We start from the raw sequence: 14,256 nt of genomic DNA, 5'->3' as shown, positions 1-14,256 counted from the left end.
TCCAGGGCCAAATCCATCAATGTGCTTTATTTGCCTGAAAGGAGAGGTTTTTACGTAAAAACAATTATCAGCTCTGACCATCCATTCTTGCATTGCTATGAGACTGAGTAATTTATAAAGAAAAGAGGTTTAACAGGCCTACAGTGCCAAAGGCTATACAGGAAGTATGGCAGCAGCTGCTTCCGGAGGGGGCAGCCTCAGGAAGCTTACAGTCATGGAGGACCGCCCCAAGATCCAATCACCTCCCACAAGGTGGATTATAATTTGACATGAGATTTGAGTGGGGACACAGATCCAAACCATATCATCAGCATCTTCAAACTAGTAGAAGATTTGGCAACACTGAACTGTCGTTCCCAGAAGGCCTTGGTGGCCAGAATGAGGAGTGACCACAGGGTAAATCCTCTAGTTTACTGCAGTCCCCAGCATTCTGAACCGGCCACTGTGGGCCCTCAGGTTGGCAAACCCTAGGGTCACGAATTCTAAGACATTAGAAAGGTATTGGAGAATAATCGTTCCCCAGTGGTTATTAGTGAACAGAGTTCGGAGAGTATAGCTGGCAGACAAATGCGTGGTGCTGATAAAAAGCCCTCAGATGTTCAGCATATGGGAAGAACAATCCCAGAAGGCTTTCCAGAGTAGGTGACATCTCAGTAAAGTCTTGAAAGATATGGAGGACTTCGGGAGACCAAGGCAGAAGGATCACTTGAACCCAGGAGTTTGAGACCAGCCTGAGCAACACAGGGAGACAGCATCTATACAAAAAAATTTTTTAATTAGCTGGATGTGGTGATGTGTGCCTACGGTCTCAGCTTTTGGGGAAGGGGGCTGAGGTAGTGTTACTGTAGGTAGCTAGTCAGATGTGAGCAGGGCAGGAGAGGGCCCCGCCTCCCAACCAGGAATGTGAGGCCACCATCAGGTGATGGTCAGGCGGTTGTTAACTGTCCCTCTAAAATAATGATAATTGGTTGCAGCCAGTGCCAGGGAAAGCCCGTCTCCCAATAGACAGAAACATCTGAAGCTGGTGATCAGCCACACCCTGATAAGATCTCAGGAGCTAGGTGAGTGGCCTCAGGCATGTGCATTAAGAGGACAATGGTGGAGTTTAATTGGTATACGACCTTCCTCTAGGAATGCTAGACTGATAAGAGAAGAATACCTCCACTGAGCTTGTGCACAACTCCAGTAAACACACTGTGCGTGCAGCCCCTCCCAAGTGCTGGCAGGCCACTGCACAGGTGGACAGCCCCCCAAAGGGAAGAATCAGGGGAGGAGGGACAAAACCCCCCAAAAGCACTCCAATATATAAAACCCTGTCAAAGGTCAAAACCGCACACCTGCACCTCTCAAGTCACCTGCCTGGCCTCTCTTGAGAGTACTTTACTTCGTTTTGTTCCTGCTCTAAAACTTTCCTCAGTATCTCACTTCCTTATGTATTTTGCTCAGACTCCTTCTTCTGAGGGAAATAATTGAGGTTTCTGCAGAGCCAAATAGATTCACCGCTGCTAACAGTGGGAGGATCACCTGAGCACAGGAAGGCAAGGCTGCAGTGAGCCATGATCGCAGCACTGCACTCCAGCCTGGGTGAGAATGTGACCCTGTCTCAAAAGAAAAGAAAGAAAGAAAGGTGGGAAGGAGTTGTAAACATTCAGACCTCCAGAAGTGAATGAGTTTGGTCTCTAGTCGGACATCTGAATGTTGAGGTCAGAAAAGCAGAAGCAAGTTTCCTCTGGAGAGCTCTCTCTGCAACCCCAAATCCAATCTCTGCAATCCCTAGTGGAAATAAAATGCAAAAATGGAGGCACTAGTAGGTGATGATTTGAAAAACATCCAAAGATGTCATGATATTATCTTCATTGATGACCATCCTGCCTCAAATGTCACTGTCAGCACCACTGTGTAGATTGCAACGTTCCGTAGAAAGCACTTATTACTTGATGGGGGAGGGTGGTCATGTGTTCACATAAATCACTCATTTGCCCATCAATTTGAGACTGTGGATTCATTAGCTCATTCGTTAGCATAGAGAAGGAGCGCTGGGAAGGAGATGGGGGAGTGAGTGTTGCCAACGAGCAGAGAGCTGTTCTGGGTGGTGCTGTCTGCTGTGAGTAGAACCCACAGTGGGAGCCCTGAGCACACTGGGGTGGCGGGTCAGACAGGAGGCAGAAGGAAGAAGGTAGGAGCCTCCGAGGCCACCATTCTGCAGGACCTCAATCACTCTTTTCCAACTGTAATTTCCTCTTCCACCAACCTCAGTGTGGAGTGGAAGTTCTAGACGTCTAGGATTCCATAAGTCTAATTTTCCAAAATACCATGATCCCAAGCTCTTACGGATTCTCCAAGTCGCAAGATCATTTTCATAAGCATTGAGATAAAGACGATAAAGTGACCAGGCGCTGTGGCTCGTGCCTGTAATCCCAGCACTTTTGGAAGCCGAGGCAGGTAGATCATGAGGTCAGGAGTTCGAGACAAGCCCAGGCCAACATGGTGAAACCCCATCTCTACTAAAAATACAAAAATCAGCTGGGCGTGGTGGCAGGCATCTGTAATCCCAGCTACTTGGAAGGCTGAGGCAGGAGAATCACTTAAACCCAGGAGGCGGAGGTTGCAGTGAGCAGAGACTGCACCATTTCATTCCAGCCTGGGCAACAGAACGAGACTCTGTCTCCAAAAAAAAAAAAAAAAAGATGATATAGTATTGATTAAGAATTGATTAAGATGGTATTATCTTTGAAAATGCCATCAAGATACTGAGGCTCTAAGGTTCTGCTTCTAGGTGTGACCTTCTCTGGGGTCTATGTTTTAAAATTCAGTCATTTCAAGGTTTGATGAAGCCATCATAGTTTCCCCTCTGGACTGAGCTGGAAGGCAGAAATCTGCAGTGAATATAGTGATTTATCCTGTGCTACTTGTAGTGCTAGTTTTCTTTACATTTAAAATTTTAATTTAAAGTTTTTTCTTTAGACTTAATCTCATTCTACATAATAATAGTAAATGAAATTGTGCGTCTGAAGGACAAATTCTGTTTTTCTACAAATCTACCAAATAAGCTCTGGTAGTGTAGCTCCTGGCACCTCGAACTATCTCAGGCATCGACCACAACTGGGACACCACATTTCAGAAGCCATTGCCAAAAGCACCAGTCCCCCAGCCCCCAACCAGTTTCTGCAGGGAAGAGCAAAGACATCCGTTTACAAGTGGGCCGCAGGTCACACCTAGAGCAGGAATTCTTTGGGCACTGAGAATGTGAGGTCCACCCACGGGTCTCTGGGGAAGGTCGTGCCGTGCTGGGTGCAGGTCGGAGTCTGGATGGAGGTCGGGCGTTTCGCTGAGTGGAGTCTCTTGTGGACTGGAGCCAACGGGGACCCTATGCAACACCGCCATCTAGTGGCCACAGTACAGGGCACCGAGGGCAGGAGTATGGAGACAGCTTGCAGGTCCTGAAACCGGGAAAGCTGGAGAAAATATAAAGGGACAAATGACTGAGAAACAAATAATTCAATAAAAATAAAATCAAATGTAATATGGAGTTAAGTCCTAAGTGGGCAGTACAGAAACAACTTATGTGTCCACCCTGGGGGATGGTTAAAAAATTATGGGATATCATGTTAGGGAATAGTGTGCAGGCATTGCCATGAGTGCCTTGAGTGCCAGGCTGACATGGAAAGATGCTCAGTCGAGTGGGGAAAAGAGCAGGAACCAGAGTGTCACCATGCAACTTATGCAAAATGTAAGTATAGATTCCCATTTTGGGCACACATCTAGGGAGAATGCCCCCTACTCACCATCTTCCGCATGGCAGTAAATGCACCCCACTCACACGACTGCTCAAGCCAGAAACCCAGAAATCACTCAACCTCATGTCCCCAGCCTGACTCACACCAGAACATCGGCGACTCTGTCAGTTCTGTCTCTGAAGCCCACCCGCTTCTATTCCTCTGCACAACCACCACTCTGGCCAAACCACCTTCATCTCTGGCCTGGGTGACCACAGGGGCCTCCAACCTTGCGCCTCTGCATTTTCCAGCGTGCAGCACAGGGATCATGCTGCTTCCCTGCTTAACCTCCTCCTGTGGTTTCCTGGCTCACTAGATTAAAAGCCCCCTCAAGCCAACCTTGTCCCAAACCCTTCACCCCTTCTATTTCTATTCCTGCTCACTGGGCTCCTTCAGTTCCTCAAAGTTTTTGAGCTTTTTCCAATCCTAGTCTTCCCACCCCATGCTGGTTCCTGGCCCTGAGACACTCCTGGCCCCACTCCTCCCCTGCCAATTTCTACTCAAACCTGGGCACAATGTCCCCTCCTAAGAGAAGGCTCTGTGGGTGATAGGGGATTTCATCTTTGTATGTTCTGATTTGTTTGGGGAACAAGTATTATTGATATGATCAAAACAATCAGATAACTTTCAATCAAATGTCTAGACCATTGGTACATGGTGAGTTCAGAGCAGCAGGGGCTCAAAGGCCAGGGAAGCCTTCCTAAGGCGGTGGGGCTTGAAGAAAAGGAAGCATTGAGCCCAGGAAGGCAAAGAGAATTCCAGAAAGGGAAATTTGAATAATGCATAGAGGTGGCAGAGCAGCTAGAAGAGGACACACCTGCTGATTTTGCTTGTTTAACACCCTTAATTCTGGTTGTAACACCTGTTGTTTTTCCTCTGAGGATGCACATTTCCCACATCCTCAGATTATGTGTTTCCAGTGGGGCTGATTCTCATTACCGGTGTGTGAATTCAGCAGGGCCAGTGAAAGCCTTTCCTGAGACTGCTGCTTCACTTATTGAAAAAAGTGTTGTCTTTTCAACAGAGTTGTCAAGTTGGAAGGATGCAAGCCCAAACTTTGCCACCACAAAGGGAGATAATAAAACTCATACAAGAGAAAACAGAGTCACGGATGGAGACAGTCACATTCCTGGTGACAATGTTTGAACACCTGGAACCAGCCCCACCTGAGGCCATTTCCTCCTAGGCTTTTTAGATCTGTGAACCAATAAATCCTGGCTTTAGGGGTTGGGCTAGTAATCATGAGTGCCCATTATTTATAATCCAAAGATTCCTAGTTCCACACTAAGCTGGCTGGAACAGAGGCTTGCTGTGGAAGGCAGTGAGGGAGGCTGAGCAGACATGGCAGGAACAAAAAATGTCATGGCCATTCTTTGGAAGCAAGGCTTTAATCTCAGTGGACTGAGGCATCTAGTGTGGGAACTGGAGAGTCTGAATCTCTGAGCCAAGACAGAAATCTGAAACAGCGATAGGCCCTCTCCCTTGACTGCCCACAAGCCACATTCTCTCTTCACTGACCCAAAAATCCTTTGAAAGGAGACCCAGGGACAGAAATGGCCTGGAGCAGCTCCTGTTCTTGGCTTCCTGGGGCTCTGGAAGGAAACCGTCTAAGTCTTCCCAGACCGCACTGGGAAGGCCAAGAATTCACAAGACAACTGGCCAGGGGAAGAGACGGGTGAGGGTGGAGACCACTTGGGGCATTTTCTACTGCTCTTGCTCTGTTTGTTTGTGGTCAGTCTGACTGCTCCCAAGGGCCCTGGTCTCTGGTGGGGGCGGGGAGGGAGTACCGTGGGGCTGGTGGAGGAAAGGGACACAGGCCTCGGCTCTAGCCCAGGGTCAAGGCCCTCCTAGGAGCTGCAGGATGGTGTGATACGTGGAGACACCCCAGGGCCCTGGAGGGGCAGTACCCGTGTCCTCTGCCCTCCCAACATGCCTAGCGCAGTGCCTGCCACAGGGTTATATGCATGGCACCAGTTTCTCTTCTACTCTAAGCAGATCCCAAGTCCTTGCTGGGAGTGAGTAGAAGAGGAGGTCATGAGGACCAAGGTGTGTGATCACGTCAGTGTCACTGACTTGTGCCTTGGGGGCTATCTCCCGCCTGGCCTCCTGTGGCCGTCTCATCCGGCCTCCATGAGGGCAGGACTCCCTGTGAAGCCTCTGGCCTGACACCAGCCACAGACCACTTCCTAGCTTTTGAGAGTTGCAGCTGCAGATGTGAACTAAAATCAATACATATGGGCAAAGATTCGTTAAAATTCAATACTTATTCATGTATTAAAAAAAAAAAAACTCAACAAAAGAGGCACGGAGGAGAATGTAGCCTGATAAAGGGTTTCCATTAAAGACACATGTATGTGGGCACACGCACAGACACAGAGCTAACATCATCATTAATAGTCAAATACTGAACGCTTTTCTCCTAAGGCTAAGAACAAGAAATGCATGTCCACCACTATCATTGCTATTCAACATGTACAGTAGAGCCCAGTTGTTTCAATGAGGCAGAAATAAAAATAAAAATAATAAAGATTGAAACGAAACATAAAAACTCATCGTTTCAGATGATAATATGGCATATGGAAAAAAATCCAAAATCCAATAGAATTAGATCCAAAAACCTATTAGAATTAATGAGTAAGTTTAGCAAGGTGGCTGGATATAATCAATATACAAAAATTAGTTGAGTTTCTATGTGCTAGCAACAATTAACAAATGAAAATTTTGATGCACTATTTATAATAATACCAAAATAATCATCAAATACTTATTAGTAAGTCTAATGAAAGAAACACAAGACCTCCATGATGATATAACACATTGAAGAGAAGTTGAAGACCCAAATACATTGAGGACTGTACCCTGTTTATTGTTTGACCAGCTTAATATTATTACGCTATTAAGTTGCCAAATTGATCTGTGTGTTTCATACAAACCCATTCCAGCAGGTATTTACAAGAAAATTGGCAGGCTGCTTTTAAAATTTATATGGAAATTCCAAGGACCTAGAATGGGTAAAGTGATCTTACAAGAATACAAAGCTGGATGACTTACTGTACTGGATGTCAAGGGTTTTTCTAAATCCAGAGTAAGAAGATAGTGTGGCATCATGTAATCCTAGTCAGCTGGACCAATAGAACAGAGAAGGGAGCCCAGAAACAAACCCACATGTGTTCAATCCCTGGATTCACAATAAAGATGCATAATTCAGCAGGGGAAGGTGATATTTAATAATTGGTATTCATTCAATTGGACAGTCATATGGAGGAAAAATGGACCTACCTCATATCATACCCCAAAATTAATTTGAGATCCATCATAGACCTAAAGTAAAACCAAAAAATCTTCTAGAAAATAAAATACAAGAATATCTTCATGACCCTGTGGCAGACAAAAATTTCTTAACCAAACAGGTTGAGAGATGTTTGAAATACATTTAAGAAAAAGAACTCATATCTAGAACATATAAAGAGCTTTTATAAATTAATAAGAAAAGGACAGGGCAGGCACAGTGGCTCATGTCTGTAATCACAGCACTTTGGGAAGCCGAGGCAGGAGGATCCCTTGTGCTCAGGAGTTTGAGGCCAGCCTGGGCAACAGAGTGAGACCATATCTCTACTAAAATTAAAAAAAAAAAAAAAAAAACTAGCTGGGTATAAGAGTGGCACCTGTGCTCCCAGCTACTTGGGAGGCTGAGGTGGGAGGACTGCTTGAGCCCTGGAGATCCAGACTGCAGTGAGCCATGATCACACCACTGCACTCCAGCCTGGGTGACAGAGTGAGACCCTGTCTCTAAAAAAGAAGAAGACTGACATCCCAGTTTTTAAAATGGATAAAAAGCTGTGAACAGAGACTGTACAAAAGAGCACATTTAAATGGCCGATTATCATGTAAGCATTATTAATCATCTTGGAAATGCAGATTAAAGTCACAAGAAGATGCCATCACACTCCCCACTAACATGGCTAGCAGGTGTGGTACATTGACAGTTATACTGCCGTCAGCAGGTGGCCTGCAGCTGTAGGTTCCTCCAAGGTCTGCCTCTGCCCCGCCCCCCCAGGCCATGGCCCTCCTGGGGCAACCCAGATCAGGTGGCTGAGTGCAGCAGGGCTCAGAGGTCAGCCTTTTGTTTCCACTGGCTGTGGGTCCCACTGCTGGGCAGTTCTCATGCCAGCTCCCTGCTGGGTTGACTGGGGCTTTGTCTGACCTGCATCACAACTCAGCTCCTTCCTCCGCCCCATCTTGTTTCCCCCTTTTCTCTTCACAGGTGTGGATCCCCAATAACTATCTCCAGACCCAAACTCCATGGCCCCATCTGCTCCTGGAGAAACCAACCTGCACAGTGCGGGTGTGGGTGTGAAACCCTCAACTGTTGCTGCGTGGATCATCACTTAACACCACTTCAGAAAACTTTTGGCAGCACTATATTACATATTATTATTCTAATACTAAACTAAATCTGCATAGAAGCTAAGACCCAGCACATTCTCATCTAGGTAGATGCCCAACTGAAATCAGTGCTTATGTTCTCAGAAGTCCTGTTCACAGAAGCTTGATGCGTGATAGCCACAACTGGCACCAGACCAAATGTCCATCACCAGGAGAATGGATAGACACGTGGCAGTCAGTTCATGTAATGCAATGCTACAGCGCATCAAAAGGAAAAAGGCTGCTGCTATATACAACATGGATTCAGTACACAGGTTCAGTGCTGAACAAAGGAAACTGGGCACAAAAGAGTGCACACATCCTGTGTGCATACTCACAGTACACACAACCTGTGTGGCTCCATTTATATGGAGACCAAAACCAGGCACAACTAATTTGTAATGATAGGAGTCTGGAGAATGGAGAAATTGGGCTGGAGGGAGCTTGCTGGGGAGCTGCAGGTGTCCACTAGATTGATTGATCCTGCGGGTGGTTGTGTGCATACATACGCAAGAAGTTAGTCAAGTTCTACATTAAGATGCGCGCACTTTGCTGAATGTTACACCTTGATAAAAAAAAAGAGTTAAGAAATAAAAGAAGCCTTCACAATGACCCACATTTATCGAGAACTTACTATGTTTCAGGGCCAGTGATTTCATGCAGCAGATCATTCCATGCACACACATACCTGCCCCCTCACACACACCAACAAATACATCCTCAATACACATACACACCCCAACACTTACATGCTCCAATACATATACACACCTCAACACACACACCCTCAAAACACATACACTCCCTAACACACACATATTCCAACACACACACACCCCCAACACACACATACCCCAACACATACACCCCAACACACACATACCCCAACACATACACCCCAACACACACATACCCCAAAACATACACACCTCAACACACACATACTCCAACACACTCACCCCAATACGCATATAACCAACGCACACACCCAATGCACACTCCAACACATACACCCCAACACACACATACCCCAACACATACACCCCAACACACACATACCCCAAAACATACACACCTCAACACACACATACTCCAACACACTCACCCCAATACGCATATAACCAACGCACACACCCAATGCACACTCCAACACATACATCCCAACACACACACCAACAAACACATACTCCAATATATATATGCCCCAATACATACATACCCCAACACACACACATAGCAACACATATATACTCCAACACACACTTACACCAATACACACACCTCAATACACATGTCCCAACACAAACATCCCAAAACCCACATTTTGACACACACATACTCTAACACACACCCCATATGTGCACACCCCAACACACACACACTCCCCCACCAACAAACACGTACAACACACACATACCCCCAACACACACACACCCAACACGCACACACATAGCTCAATACATACACAGCCCACTGCACTCATACACAGACACACAGACACACACACTCTCACACAGCTTCAAGGCACAGCTAAAAGCTGAGCCTAGGGAGAAATAAGAACCTTAGGTGCAGTCGTGTGGTCTAAACTCTGTGATCCAGTTGTCTCTCCTTAAAATGGAAGTGATACTGGTCCCCACCTCCCAGAGATGTAATCACCCACAACATATTAGGGAACAAGACATTAGGCATAGGGCCAGGTGCACCCAAAGCTCTCAGAATGTAAGGACTGGCTATTGCAGGCCCTGTTGAGGGAGGGCAGGCTCGAGGAACACAGGGTGTTGTGGGGAATGCAGGAAAGCAAATTACATGTGTGGGACCTGGGAAGGTTGGGGCAGATATTGGCATAAATCTTTGCATCACTTATTTCAGTTTGCAAATTCCATAAGAGCTGGTTCCTTCTGCAGCTTGGGAGGGTTGATCACAGTCACTCCACCTGTAGAGAAACCAAGGCTTACATTGTTGGGGAGCAAGGGGAGAGATGAACAGTTCTTGTTCTTGGTTTTTGAAACGCAAGGAAAATTGTGATTTCTTTCAGAGGACTGGTAGGTTTGGAGCTCACAGAAGCCATGGATCACCAGATGGGAAGAGGTACAGCCAGACGAGGAATCTGGGGCACAGAGATGCCAAAGTGAGTGGCTCCAGGTCACACGCAACTTAGTGGTGTGCCCAGAATCTGCTCAAAAATAAGATTTTAATTCTACACCCAAGATCAGTTGTTGAAGCAACATGGCATAAGGCGAGGTGGGAGAAGTGAAAAGTATCTCTGATTTCTCCCCAGTTCCTCAAAGACCAGTCTCCCTGTTGACTAAAATGCCCATGCAGCTCCCATTAGAACAGAAACCCAGCCAGCCACCTATCCTGCTGGAGGGCTGTCGAAGATGCAAACGGGAACCACATGCAAGACGTCCTCCAGCCACACTCACAGCTTTCCAGCCAGAGGGACTGGAAGAGAACTCAGACTTCCTTAGTGTCACCCTCGGGACACAGGCAAACACATTCCCAAAGATCTAAGGCCTCAGACCAGGCCATCTGGGAAGAAAAAGATGGAAAGTCCCAGTCTCAGGGCTGTCAGGCAGACAACAGCCCATGGTGGGTAAGCACCCTAGAGACTCCAGAAAGCCCAGCCTTCCTGGACACGAAACGGAGACATGACCAGCATGTGCTTAGGGTTGTGTTCAGATGAAACTCTCTTGGCAGCGGATGAGAGAAGTCCTAGCAGAAGCTGGACCTGGTGCCATCCCTCAAATTTCACATTGGGCTTCTTTTGTGGTGATTGGTAGTTAATCCACTCAGCTGGGACCCTGGGCCTTCCGGCTGTCTGGAAGGCACGCAGAGGAGGATTTGGGTTCTGGCTACTCAGCCAGAGTCCAGCAACCACTGGAAAATTGTGCAACAGACATACCACGCCTGCCCAGGTCTTTCCAACATACCAGCCCCAAGGCCTTCCCACAGCCTTGCTTCACCCACCTTCCACCTCTTGGCTGAGTGAGCCCCGCCTTCTAATGCCTCTGGTTTTACTGTGCGACCAGTCTTCCCATTTAGGGCCCACCCCGCTTTGCCCAGCACACAAGAAGCCTCCACTATTTTCCAATCTGGGCATCTTGCTCCCACCCCACCCCCTCTGTTGCTCCCACCAGTTTCTCCCCAGCCCCACAACCAGAACTAGCAGGGAGGCCCAGGGGCTGAGCCATTGTCCCAAGCACATCTGAAGGGCACCTTTCTTCCTGGTAGGGATGATGAACTAACTGCTCAACTCAGCTCTCTGACCTTCACCTGCTGGGGTCAGCTGTGGAAGACTGGAGGATGCAAGTGGGTGGCAGCAGCTTCCTACCCTCCAGATAGTCCTAGTCCTTGAGGTGAGGCCGACACGCAAGAAAGAAATGACCACGCAGCACTGGGGACACAGTTCAGGCTGCATGAGAAAGAGGGCCTCCCTCAAGTCCACACAAGGTAATCAGGTCTTCATTGGAAGCAAGTATAGCTCGGGGTCATGGAGATTCAGGGACAGCCTTGGAACTCAGGTGGCCTTATGGGATGTGGAAGTCAGGCCTGAAAACCAAGCAAAACGCAAAATGGCTGCCTCACTGGGGCCACACACGGCAAGCTGCCTCTCTCTGTCTCTTGCCCTAGCTCTCTCTGTGTCTCTGTCTACCTCTCTCAGTCTCTTCCTTCGTCTGTCACTCTTGGGCTCTCTGCCCTTCTCTCCATCTCTCTCTTAGTTTTCCCTTGTCTCTCTCTTTCCCCTTTTCCTCCCGTCTTCTTTTGTCTCTGTGTCTGCTTTGCCTTCTTGCCACTGCTGGGCTTCCTCTGCTTTCACTCGGCTTCTGCTCCCCATGACTCTGCCTGGCCAGCATCCAGTGCTTAGCTCTGTGAATTCCTGTCCTGGCCCCTCTGGTCACAGCACACTGCCCCCAAATGAGACCAGAGAAGTGAGGCTGCAGAGTAGGGGCACTCTACCTCAGAATCCTAAAGGCAAGGGAATTAGAAGCTCAGAGAATCTAGTGCAGCTGTAGTAAAATGCCTACATCTTAAATGGACAGATGGCTTCTACACATGTCTACATGCACCTAATGCCACCCACATCAAGACATGCCACAACTCGAGCTCCTCCAAAAATTCCTCTTTCCCCTATCCAGTCAATTCCTGCCTTCCCAGAGGCAGCCACTGGTCTTTTCACCATAGTTGTGAAACTCCTTTTGCAAAATTCTGTCAGTAAGAGACATCTGACATAATTGACTCCATCTTGTTTCTAACCTCAAAGCTGTCCTTGGTCAATGCTGGTGTGGACCAAGCTAACCTTGGGAGGAAGTTTTAACCTTTTTTATAGTTTAACCTTATGGCAAGGATGATGATAACCTATTTCAAAATTAAACCGCCTTTATAAAACTAATGAAAGGCCACAAGGTTAGGGCTGTGAGGGGGGCCTGACTTCTGCTAAGATGTACATATAGTTAAATGTAACCAGCCACTGTCCCAGAGGTCACAAGATTTGAAACGTCCCCGATTACTCCTGTAGATAACATCACTATTGCAGACCCTAATACTGACCTTTCGGGATGTCTTGCCTTTCTCATGACTGGCTGACTCCACCCAGACCTGTGATTCATCCAGTTCTGTGGCCCCCACCCAGAGGCAGACTCAGCGCCTGAAGACTGTTTCCTATACTCCTATGATTTCATCCTCAACCAATCAACATTCCCCATTCCCTAGACCCCTGCCCGCCAAACTATCCTTGGAAAACCCTAACCTCTGAGCCTTTGGGGAGACTGATTTGAGTGATAACTCTGTCTCCCACAGGCCGATCTGTCCGTGAAATGTCTTTACTACAGTGCCAGGATCTCAGTGAACGGATGTCGGCTGTGCAACAGGCAAGAAGAACCTGTTGGGTGATTACAGATTTGTCCAGAGCTGTGCAAGGGAGAGAATATAGTCATGGGTTCCTAGTTCTGCTTCCAGTTGAGCAGGAAAGCCCCTTCCTCATCCCTCTTGTTTCTGCTTCCAGTTGAGCCAGGAAAGCCCCTTCCTCATCCCTCTTTTCCACTTATCGCTAGAGACAAACTAAAAACCACAGCTTCAGACTGCTAAAAGCTTGAAACAAAACAGAACAACAGAACAGCAGCAACAACAATAAGGTGGGCTGGACAAGCTTAAGCTCACAGACCTTATTTAAGTGAACTAACGCCGCACGTGGGCCTCTGACTCAGGCTGGTGAGGCTCAGCATGCTATATTGTGGTGTGTATCTGCAGTGCCTTAGTCAGCTTGGGGTTTCATAACAAACACCACCGACTGGGGGGCTTAAATGGCAGAAATTCATTTCCTCACAGTTCCAGAGGCTGAAGTCCACGATCAAGGTGCCAGCCAATCGGGTTTGTTGAGGGCTCTTTTCTCGACTTGCAGACAGCCACCTTCTCGCTACGTCTTCACCTGGCCTCTTCTCAGTGTGTTCAGGGAGTGAGGGGGAGGGGCGAGCGGAGGGAGGGAGAGGAGTGGGGGAGGAGGGTGCTTTCTGGTGTTTTCTCTATAAGGACACCAATCCTATTGAATTAGAGCTTCACTTAACCTTTATTACGACCTCAGTTAACCTTAATTATGTCTTTAGAGGCCCCATCTCCAAAGACAGACGTGCTGGGGTTAGGGCTTCGCATTCATATTCACATTCTGGAGGGTCAGGAACATTCTGTGCTTAACAAGCACTTTGTTCTCTTCATGGCTGGGTTGCAGAGTAGTATTCCGTTACATGGATGGTTGCATGAATATATCTTGATTGCTTTGTTCCTCACCTGTTGATGGACATGTAGGTTGTTCCCAGTTTGGGGCTATTTATTATTTATTATGAACATGGAGAACATTTAAGTAACAGTCTTTGTGTGGACCTGGATTAACCAACAAAGGGAATACCCTGGAGCACACCAATGAAAACTCCACTGGTGGTGAAGGCTCCATCCAGAGGCTCCAGACCGCACTCCCTTTCCCTGCTATGCTTTCAGCTTTATCCGTGTATGCATGTGGTTGACCTTTCCATCTCCTCTTATGGCTCAGCCTTTCTCCTTTGCT

At 47.4% G+C, this 14,256-nt stretch overlaps 1 long non-coding RNA gene across 1 annotated transcript in view; it reads right to left on the bottom strand.

The window, feature by feature from the left end:
* LOC118147681 (uncharacterized) overlaps positions 1-14,256 on the bottom strand; it is a 31,121-nt gene continuing 16,865 nt past the window's right edge. Inside the window, exons 2-4 of the long non-coding RNA XR_004734113.3 lie at positions 3,216-3,455; positions 1,655-1,773; positions 1-755 (exon numbers count right to left, since the gene is read on the bottom strand). This is a non-coding gene — a long non-coding RNA (uncharacterized LOC118147681). The remainder of the gene's footprint in view (positions 756-1,654; positions 1,774-3,215; positions 3,456-14,256) is intronic.

Source organism: Callithrix jacchus, chromosome 15 (assembly GCF_049354715.1).
Source record: "Callithrix jacchus isolate 240 chromosome 15, calJac240_pri, whole genome shotgun sequence".
In the NCBI taxonomy this organism is placed as follows: Eukaryota; Metazoa; Chordata; class Mammalia; order Primates; family Cebidae; genus Callithrix; species Callithrix jacchus.
Note: the sequence above shows the minus strand (reverse complement) of the source record. Positions and strands in the feature narration are given on the sequence as shown.